We start from the raw sequence: 10262 nt of genomic DNA, 5'->3' as shown, positions 1-10262 counted from the left end.
AGAGTTCAGACAAGCCAGCTGTCAGACGCCGGGCAAGGGGGTGACTTTGTGACATTGGCTTCTTACGCTCAAACTTGTCCTTGATAGACACCTGACTGTGGGCAGCATGAGCAGGAACTGCTCAAGGCGAGAGACGGAGTGGCAGATGGTTGAGAGGGGGCAAGGAGGACAGCAGTGGTTGACGTGGCTGAAGATGCTGGACCAGAAGGTGGATGGCGGCTTTGAGTTTGTGTGCTGCTTGTACTCATGTGTTGATCCCATAGACGTTTGTGATGTGCGAAGCAGTTGTACCTAGGTGGGTGGTTGGACTTCCCACGACTCAGTTTCTTTTGCACAGGTTGCAAATGGCATTGCTGTTATCAGAGGCAGACACACAAAAAAAATGCCACACTGCTGAGCTCTGCAATGATCGGCATTCTGGTGGTGGCAACAGCATGTGTTGATTGCGTGCTGTCGGCTGACCCCGGGTGCCGATACATGCTGTCTGACTGTGCCACTAGCTCCTTGCGCCGACCTCCCCCTGCTTCCAACTCGTCTCCTCCTCCTCTCTGTCTCCCCATCTGAACTTTCCCCCTGTTCTTCTTCTCTCGAGCGGGCACCCCACGTGACATCCACGGACACATCGTCATCTCAAAACGCTTCACTTGTATCTGACAACTCAGCAAAGGAAGCAGCAGCGGGTACAACATCATCATCATCATCAAACCGTACGTCCATGTGTGTAATGCTGCCTGACTGAGACATATCCCTGTTATCTACATCCTCTGGCAATAATGGTTGCGCATCCCTCATTTCTTCCAACTGATGTGCAAATAACTCCTCTGACAGATCAAGTGAAGCGGATGTGGTGCTAGTGTTGGTGGTGGCGGCAAGCAGGCGGGCGAGTAGTAACTTGAGAGGTGCCCGAAGCTGAGCTGGAGGATGATGGTCCGTCAAGGTTCGAGCGGAAGCTGTAGAAGATTGGGTGTCCCTGTGTTAGCCAGTCAGCTATGTCCTCAGAACTTTTCGAGTTCAGGGTACGTGGCCTCTGAACACTGGCATTAGTCTAGGGCCTAAGGGAATCACAGCACCACGACCACAACGGCCCCTGCGGGGTGGCCTGCCTCTGCCTGTCATTTTTTTTAGATTAGTTAAGTTGTACTATGCGTGCAAGCTACTGTGACAACCAGAAATGAGTTGCGCTGAAGTGACACTATGCACTGCACTGGGCCTTAAACACACAAACACGTGTGTAACTGACTGCTATTTATTCAGTCCAATTGTTGTTTTTCTTTAAATGGAATCGAATGTGACACCAGATATGAGTTTCGCTGAAGACTCTGTAAAACATCAGCCTCCTCACATATTCTTCCTCACATGTTCTTCCCTGCTTTTATGGTTACACAGGAAACTTGTGCACCTCATTTGGGGGCCGCAGAATGCTTATTTCTGCTGCTGCCTCTGCAGCTTTCTGGGTGTCCTCTTGTTCTAATACAATCTGGTGCATCTAACCTTGTCTAATGCTTCCATGGGTCCTTGTGCCCGAACCCGCCCAATATGAGACCATTCAGAGCATTATAAGGCAAGAGCCTCCTATGTTAGATGCATGCTTTATTGGCTTGAGGACCTGAACATGTGACCACAGATCATTAATACATAACATTAAATACCAATCAGTTTGGCCAATTCAATAAAATTGCATAAACTTCTGCTAATTCCCACATTTTCAGACCCTTTACATTTGATTCCCTCATACACACCTTACCCTGCTTCACAAACCCTCACCTTGAGTGACACTGGTAGCATGAATAAAAAGACCACAATGGCTGATAATCGGAGGACAGTTTTTGAGCTGTTAGCAGAAGTAAAGTGGGCATTTTTAAATCATTATTTTTTGAAAGTGCCATTAATTCCATGGAGCTGTGCATCTAAGAGGGGGTTCACATACATAATATAAAACAATACAATATGAGTTCAATGAACATAAACTTAGTAACAGACAAGTAAATGGAAGGAGAAGATCTTAACTGTGAGAGATTACAATCTACAAGGGAAACGGGAGGACGCAGAAGGTGATTGTACAGGCCACTAATGTGGATGTGCGGTGGCAGCATGCTTATTGCAGGTGGTAGGCTTTCCTGAAAAGGTGCGTTTTCAGGTTGCTATTGAAGGTTTGGATGTTGGGGAGAGCCTAATGTGCTGGGTTGCCAGTTCTAGAGAATGTGGGATGTACAATGGAAATCTTGTAGACGATTATTTGAGGAACAAACAAGAAAAGAGCAAAAAATGAGGTCTTGTAGGATCGGAGATAATGTGTGGGAATGTTTCAGGAAAGCAGGTCAGAGATGTAAAGAGGGGACAGTTTGTGGATGGCCTTATATGTTGTTGTTAGTATATTGAACCAAATTTGCTGGACAATGGGGAACCCCTGAAGGGATTGCCAGAGGGGAGAAACAGATGAGTAATGTGGGGAGAGGTGGATTAATCAGGCAGCAGAGTTGAGGATAGATTGGAGGGTTGCAAGAGTGCTAGATGAGAGGCCAGGAGGATATTGCAGTAGTCCAGGCAGGATATGATGCATGCACTAGCATTTTAGTTGTCTCAGGGTTGAGGAAGGAGCAAAGATTAAATATGTTCTTGATTTGAAGTTTACAGAAGTTGACTTGAAGGACAAGGCAGGATCAAATGTTATCCCAAGGCAAATTAACTGTGAGACTGGAGAAAATATGGCATTGTTAACTGTAATGAATATGTCTAATAGGGGAGCTGAGGGGGCTTGTGGGAAAAGATAATGAATTATGTTTTATCAGTGTTAAATAGAACAATGAAGATGGTAAGTGATATCTGAGTCAGAGGGTAGATTTGACTGTCATCAATATAGAAGTGGTATTGGAAACCATGGGACTCTATGAGCTCTCCCCGGTCAAATGTGTAAATGGAGAAAGTAAGGGACCCAGGACAGAGCCTTAAGGACATCAATGGAGAGAGAGAGTGTGATGAGGGTGTGGGAAATGCTGAAGGTTCTGTAGGTGAAGGTGTCAAGGCAGAGGACAAGTCAAGACAGAGGTGGAGAGTAATGATATTTAGCTTTGGCAGAAGCAGACATTGGCAATTTTGGTTTGGGTGGTTTCAGTAGAGTGATTGGGTTGAAAGCCGGATTGTAGACATCAAAGAGTGAGTGGGATAAAAGGTGGGAGACCTGTTGTTCTATGAGTCTTGTTTGGGGTTGCAGGAAAGACACTATAAGAGTAGTGAGGCAGTCTTGTTTAGAAGTGGTGAGTGCAGACTTGAAGTGGAGAACATCTTGTTGTACTTGAAGTCTTCCTTGGAGTGAGTTTTTTCATATGTCATTCGGAACTCTGCACAATTAAAGAGAAAATGTTTGAGAATGCAAGAAGATTGTGGTCAGAGGAAGAGAGGAGCATTTGAGAGATTACATGGGAGAAAAAGGCGAGTGCAACACGTCTAATGTGTGTCTGTCTCTGTGAGTGAAAATTGGATTTGGCGTGAAACCGAATTACCTCATGCTTTTTGGTTGTGAATCGATTTCCCTGAATGGCGGTAAAAAAAAAAAATTCTAACCTCATCCATTTTCACGATGGGCAGGCTGCTGCCATCTTGATTGAAATCTAGCATGAAATCCATTTGCGGTGACGTCACCACGTCGGCTGACGTGATGACTAGAGATGAGACAAGTTTAAAAATATTCGGACACTTTTATAATAGTGTACATACACTGAGCATTACAGAGACATTTAGGTAGTCCGCTGTAGTAGTGATACAGTTACTGTGCATCAGTAGGACAGGCAGTTGACAGGTGTCACTCTTAGAATCACTTAACACTTCACTTATTTGGTAGTTACAGGTCAAAAACTGACCAAATAACTCAAGTGTGAACTTATCCTTACAGGTCAATATTAGGGTCAGGTATAAAGAACTGTGCAGTGGCCCAAGATTGTACTTTAGAGTGAAAAAGTGCACTCCTTTTACATCGTCGTCAGCTGATTCCACATAGATTTCTACAGAACCTGTTCTGTTACACGCTGATTCAAGTAGTAGCCCCATGACAGAATGGAGGGGGTGTCAGCCAGGCTCGGACTGGTCCATAGGGGCCAATTCATATAAAAAACTTGATAGATTATTAAAGAAAATACCCAGTTTATTATTATACACAGGATCAGATAGCTGAGATGACTTCTAGCTATAGAGGAAAGCTAGCCGGTAATCTCTTTTCCAAAGGAACTACCTTCTCAAAGTTGCTGCAGGGACTTCCATGTTCAATCATCTGGCTGCATCTTGCTGCTCTGTGAGCAGGTAATATTTGAATAATCCGTATGGTGGGCCCCAAAATAAATTTTACTTGTGGGCCCTAGGCACCCCAGTCCGACACTGGTGTCAGCAGTAAATCTGTGTTGATGTCACTGTTTATTTTGCCCTTCTTCTGAAAAGTCACAAAGGCAACCCCCAAAAAAAGTCTCCTGTGTTTTGAGCATCCGACTTAACAACATTTGTTCAGTAATCCATCAGTATTGCTAAGGCCCAAAAAAAAAAACAGGAGTGGATCCAAAACAGAGATGACACGTAATAGGAATATTTGCATGTCTTCTGTGTTTTTTGTCCTGATTTTGGCTTCCAAATTATGAGCAAATCCTGATGCAAAATAGGGACCATGTGATAGAGGCCTTACGGATGCTCCAAAGATAGGATTTGCTGTGTTTTTGATTTTTCCGTCCTTTGACAGATCAGAAGAAAGGTAAAAATAAATAGTGATGTCAACAAGGCCAAACAGGGACACTAGTGGGGAGAGTGGCACCTGCATGAGGAGTCAACATAATGGCCCCAGTCAGAGAGTGGTGAGGTGGCAACCGCATGAGGAGTCAACATAATGGCCCAGTCACAAAATGGTGGGGTGGCAACCGCATGAGGAGTTAACATAGTGGTCAGTCAAAAGTGAGAGGGTGAAAACCACATGAGAATGTAAGCCATGTACCGGGAGTAGGCTCCCCAGGATACAGCGAAGTCACGAATGAGGAAAGCAACTCCAACACCAGCTTTTGCCAAAACAGTATTTTACTTAAACGTGGCAATGAACACAATCACAAATGCTCGGAACACACAATAATTTACATACACCCAGCCCGAAGGCTGAGACCCTTGTACTGCACAGCGCGGCGCCCTCAGATGAATGCCAGAGTAAAGTGTGGTAATTTACCTACTGGCGGCACAACTAAACAGCCACACCTAACCTGTAATTACCCTAATAAAATCAAGAACAACTGTTTGGGTGTGTGGTACGGCCAGCCTGCTGTGCAGCATAATTGCTTACAAACTTACAATGCTCTACAGTATTCCCCTCCCATAACTGTAGCATGTGTGATTATTCTTTCTGAGCAAAACGCCAGCCTGGCTTCAGTTTGTGAGGAAGTTTATTAGCTCTCCCATGTGAAATGTCACTTTAAATTGTGGAGTCCTTGCAATGAACAGCAGCAGCAACATTTCTAGCCTGATTCTAGGATTCTAGGCGCCAACACTGTGGTGAGGTGCGTGCACAATCAGTCTTACCGACCCGGGTCTGCTCTGCATCCACTGGTGAATGTGAACCGAAAAAAAAAACTTCACCAACAAGCATTCAGTACCGCAGTGTATGTTGCTTTGCTCCTCAGCTCTCATCAGCATTCTTGGAAGCAATCCTCATTCCTCTGGACAGGATCAGGGCCCTGGATGTGCTCAGCTTCACTGGGCTGAAGTTTGGTCACCGAATGGTGCTCCGACACCTGGATGTTGATGGATCCTCCTCACACACAAGTCCTGGATTCTCTTCCAAGCTCTCCCCAAGATGACTGCTCTATCTCTTCCTCCCCAGGCTTTGTAACTCCACCTCTCATGAATATGGAAAATGTTAGCTGTCTTTAGGAAACAGCGGCATCTTGTGGCTAAACAGCAGAATGTCAGTTCAGATTGTTTAACTTAATTAACACAGTGCTTAGACAATGAGAGCGGTTTCCCCATCTCACATGCCACCCCACTAGAGGTTGTCATTATCGGCAACCCTCCCCATACAAACTCATCCTGGGCATAGCGCTGTGGGGGAACACCAGAATTGAGCCTGGTTCACCTTTGCAGTGTGATAGACTCAGAAGCTCTGGTAGTTTGGCTGTCTTCCAGAGTCTGCCGCATCTGGAGCAAGGTGCGATTGAACCACTTACATGCCCCTTTCCCTGGGGGTGATACAGGGTGGTGTGGAAACATGCTATCCCATACAGTTGGTACAGCTCATTCATTAGAGTACCCTGAAAACATACAAACGGCAAAAACACAAATGCAATAGCACTCTGAAACCAGCACTCTTCCCTGCCTCTATGCTGGATGTTGAATGAGGCATTGGTGTACATTTTGGCCAAAGCGTAATAAGCCACTCACCACGTCAAGGTCGCATCTATGAGTGGTCCCTAACACTAGTTCTTACCTGTTTATGGGCCATGATAGCCACACAAAGTCTAGGGAGTGCAGGTACAGCATGCAACGCCAGGCACACTCTGCTTTTAAAACCCCCGTCCGGTGCCATGACAACTTTCATCGGATCCAGGGATGCAAGTACCAACATGCATGCTGAGCCCAACTATATACTTTCTCCTGGAGGCCAAATGGCTACTGGTAGACGCTGTAAAAGTAGACTCAATTTTATACGACTTTAAAACCAGCCTCCAGGGCAGACTAACTGGTCAGGTGTGCATGACTGCATGGAGATCACCACGCCTCCAATATATACTACAAAGAAAAAATGTGGGATTCAGCAGCACAACCCTATATGCAGGTGCACATCGCTATGGCGAAATACACATACAAACGCAAAAACACAAATGTAATAGCACTCTGCAACCAGCACTCTGCCCTGCCTCTATGCTGGATGTTGAATGAGGCATTGGGGTACATTTTGGCCAAAGCGTAATAAGCCACTCACCACGTCAAGGTCGCCTCTATGAGTGGTCCCTAACACTGTTCTTACCTGTTTATGGGCCATGATAGCCACACAAAGTCCAGGGAGCGCAGGCACAGCATGCACGCCAGGCACACTCTGCTTTTAACCCCGTCCGGTGCCATGACAGCTTTCATCGGATCCAGAGATGCAAGTACCAACAAGCATGGCTGAGCCCACTGTATACTTCTCCTGGAGCCAAATGGCTACTGGTAGGCGCTGTAAAGTAGACTCAGTTTTATACTGACTTTAAACCAGCCTCTAGGGCAGATTAACTGGTCAGGTGTGCATGACTGCATGGAGATCGCCACGCCTCCAATATATACTACACAGAAAAAATGTGGGGATTCAGTCAGCACAACCCTGTATGCAGGTTCACATCGCTATGGCGAAATACATATACAAAGAAAAACACAAATGCAATAGCACTCTGCAACCAGCACTCCGCCCTGCCTCCATGCTGGATGTTGAATGGGCATTGGTGTACATTTTTGGCCATAGCGATGTGCACCTGCATATAGGGTTTCACCATAGCGATGTGCACCTGCATATAGGGTTGTGCTGACTGAATCCCCCACATTTTTTCTTTGTAGTATATATTGGAGGCGTGGCGATCTTCATGCAGTCATGCACACCTGACCAGTTAATCTGCCCTGGAGGCTGGTTTTAAAGTCAGTATAAAACTGAGTCTACTTCTACAGGGCCTACCAGTAGCCATTTGGCTCCAGGAGAAGTATATAGTGGGCTCAGCATGCATGTTGGTACTTGCATCCCTGGATCCGATGAAAGATGTAACGGCTCCGGACGGGGTTAAAAGCAGAGTGTGCCTGGCGTGCATGCTGTACCTGCGCTCCCTGGACTTTGTGTGGGCTATCATGGCCCATAAACCGGTAGGAACTAGTGTTAGGGACCACTCATAGAGGCGACCTTGACGTGGTGAGTGGCTTATTACGCTTTGGCCAAAATGTACACCAATGCCTCATTCAACATCCAGCATAGAGGCAGGGCAGAGTGCTGGTTGCAGAGTGCTATTGCATTTGTGTTTTTGCGTTTGTATGTGTATTTTGCCATAGCGATGTGCACCTGCATACAGGGTTGTGCTGACTGAATCCCCCACATTTTTTCTTTGTAGTATATATTGGAGGCGTGGTGATCTCCATGCAGTCATGCACACCTGACCAGTTAGTCTGCCCTGGAGGCTGGTTTTAAAGTCAGTATAAAACTGAGTCTACTTTTACAGCCCTTCCAGTAGCCATTTGGCTCCAGGAGAAGTATATAGTGGGCTCTGCATGCATGTTGGTACTTGCATCCCTGGATCCGATGAAAGCTGTCATGGCACCGGACAGGGAAAGACAGAATGTGCCTGGCGTGCATGCTGTACCTGCACTCCCTGGACTTTGTGTGGCTATCATGGCCGATAAACAGGTAGGAACTAGTGTTAGGGACCACTCATAGAGGCGACCTTGACGTGGTGAGTGGCTTATTACGCTTTGGCCAAAATGTACACCAATGCCTTATTCAACATCCAGCATAGAGGCAGGGCAGAGTGCTGGTTGCAGAGTGCTATTGCATTTGTGTTTTTGCGTTTGTATGTGTATTTCGCCATAGCGATGTGCACCTGCATACAGGGTTGTGCTGACTGAATCCCCCACATGGTGTTAAACAGACAGGAAGTGTTAAAACCCATATGCAGTTATGCATGTATATACAGGGGAGCAAATCCTGCACTTGTTGCCTGTTGCTAATGGCGATCCCCAGTATTAAAATTATTGGTAGGGAGTTTCCCCCCCCCCCCAGTATTAACCCCTTAGGTACCGGGCTCATTTTCACCTTAAGGACCAGGCCATTTTTTGCAAATCTGACCAGTGTCACTTTATGTAGTGATAACTTTAAAACACTTTGACTTATCCAGGCCATTCTGAGATAGTTTTTTTTGTCACATATTATACTTCATGACACTGGTAAAATGGAGTTAAAAAAAATATTTTATTATTATTTTTAAAAAAATACCAAATTTGTCCAAAATTTGGAAACATTTGCAAATTTCCAAGTTTCAATTTCTCTACTTCTATAATGCATACTAATGCCTACAAAAATAGTTATTACTTTACATTCCCCATATGTCTACTTCATGTTTGGATCATTTTGGGAATGACATTTTTTTTGGGGGATGTTACAAGGCCTAGAAGTTTAGAAGCAAATCTTGAAATTTCTCAGAAATTTTCAAAAAAAACCTTATTAAGGACCAGTTCAGGTCTGAAGTCACTTTGTGAGGCTTACATAATAAAACCACCCAAAAATGACCACATTCTAGAAACTACACTCCTCAAGGTATTCAAAACTGATTTTACAAACTTTGTTAACCCTTTAGGATTCCACAAGAATTAATGGAACATAGAGATACAATTTCAAAATTTCAATTTTTTGGGCAGAAACACCCCATATGTGGTCGTAAAACCGCTGTACGGTCACACGGCAGGGCACAGAAGGAAAGGAATGCCATACGGTTTTTGGAAGGCAGATTTTGCTGGACTGGTTTTTTGACACCATGTCCCATTTGAAGCCCCCTGATGCACCCCTAGAGTAGAAACCCAAAAAAGTTACCCATTTTAGAAACTACGGGATAGGGTGGCAGTTTTGTTGGTACTAGTTTAGGTTAATATGATTTTTGGTTGCTCTATATTACACTTTTTGTGAGGCGAGGTAACAAGAAAAACTGTTTTGGCACCATTTTTATTTTTTGTTATTTACAACATTCATCTGAAAGGTTAGATCATGTGGTATTTTTTAGACCAGGTATTCACGGACGTGGCAATACCTAATATGTATACAATTTTTTTATTTTATGTAAGTTTTACACAATGATTTCATTTTTGAAACAAAAAAAAAAATCATGTTTTAGTGTCTCCATAGTCTGAGAGCTTAGTATTTTCTGTTTTTGGGCGATTATTTTGGGCAGGGTACGATTTTTGCAGATGAGATGACGGTTTGATTGGCTATTTTGGGGTGCATATGACTTTTTGATCGCTTGCTATATAAACTTTTTGTGATGTATGTTGACAAAAAATGGTTTTTTTTTTTTTTTTTTTTTTACGGTATTCACCTGAGTGCTTAGATCATGTGACATTTTTATAGAGCAAGTTATTACGGACGCGGCAATACCTAATATGTATGCTTTTTTTTATTTATGTAAGTTTTACACAATGATTTCATTTTTGAAACAAAATAAATCATGTTTTAGTGTTTTTCATAGTCTGAGAGCCATAGTTTTTTCAGTTTTTGGGCGATTATCTTAGGTAGGGTCTCA

The sequence above is a fragment of the Bufo bufo genome, chromosome 1 (genome assembly GCF_905171765.1).
Source record: "Bufo bufo chromosome 1, aBufBuf1.1, whole genome shotgun sequence".
In the NCBI taxonomy this organism is placed as follows: Eukaryota; Metazoa; Chordata; class Amphibia; order Anura; family Bufonidae; genus Bufo; species Bufo bufo.
Note: the sequence above shows the minus strand (reverse complement) of the source record.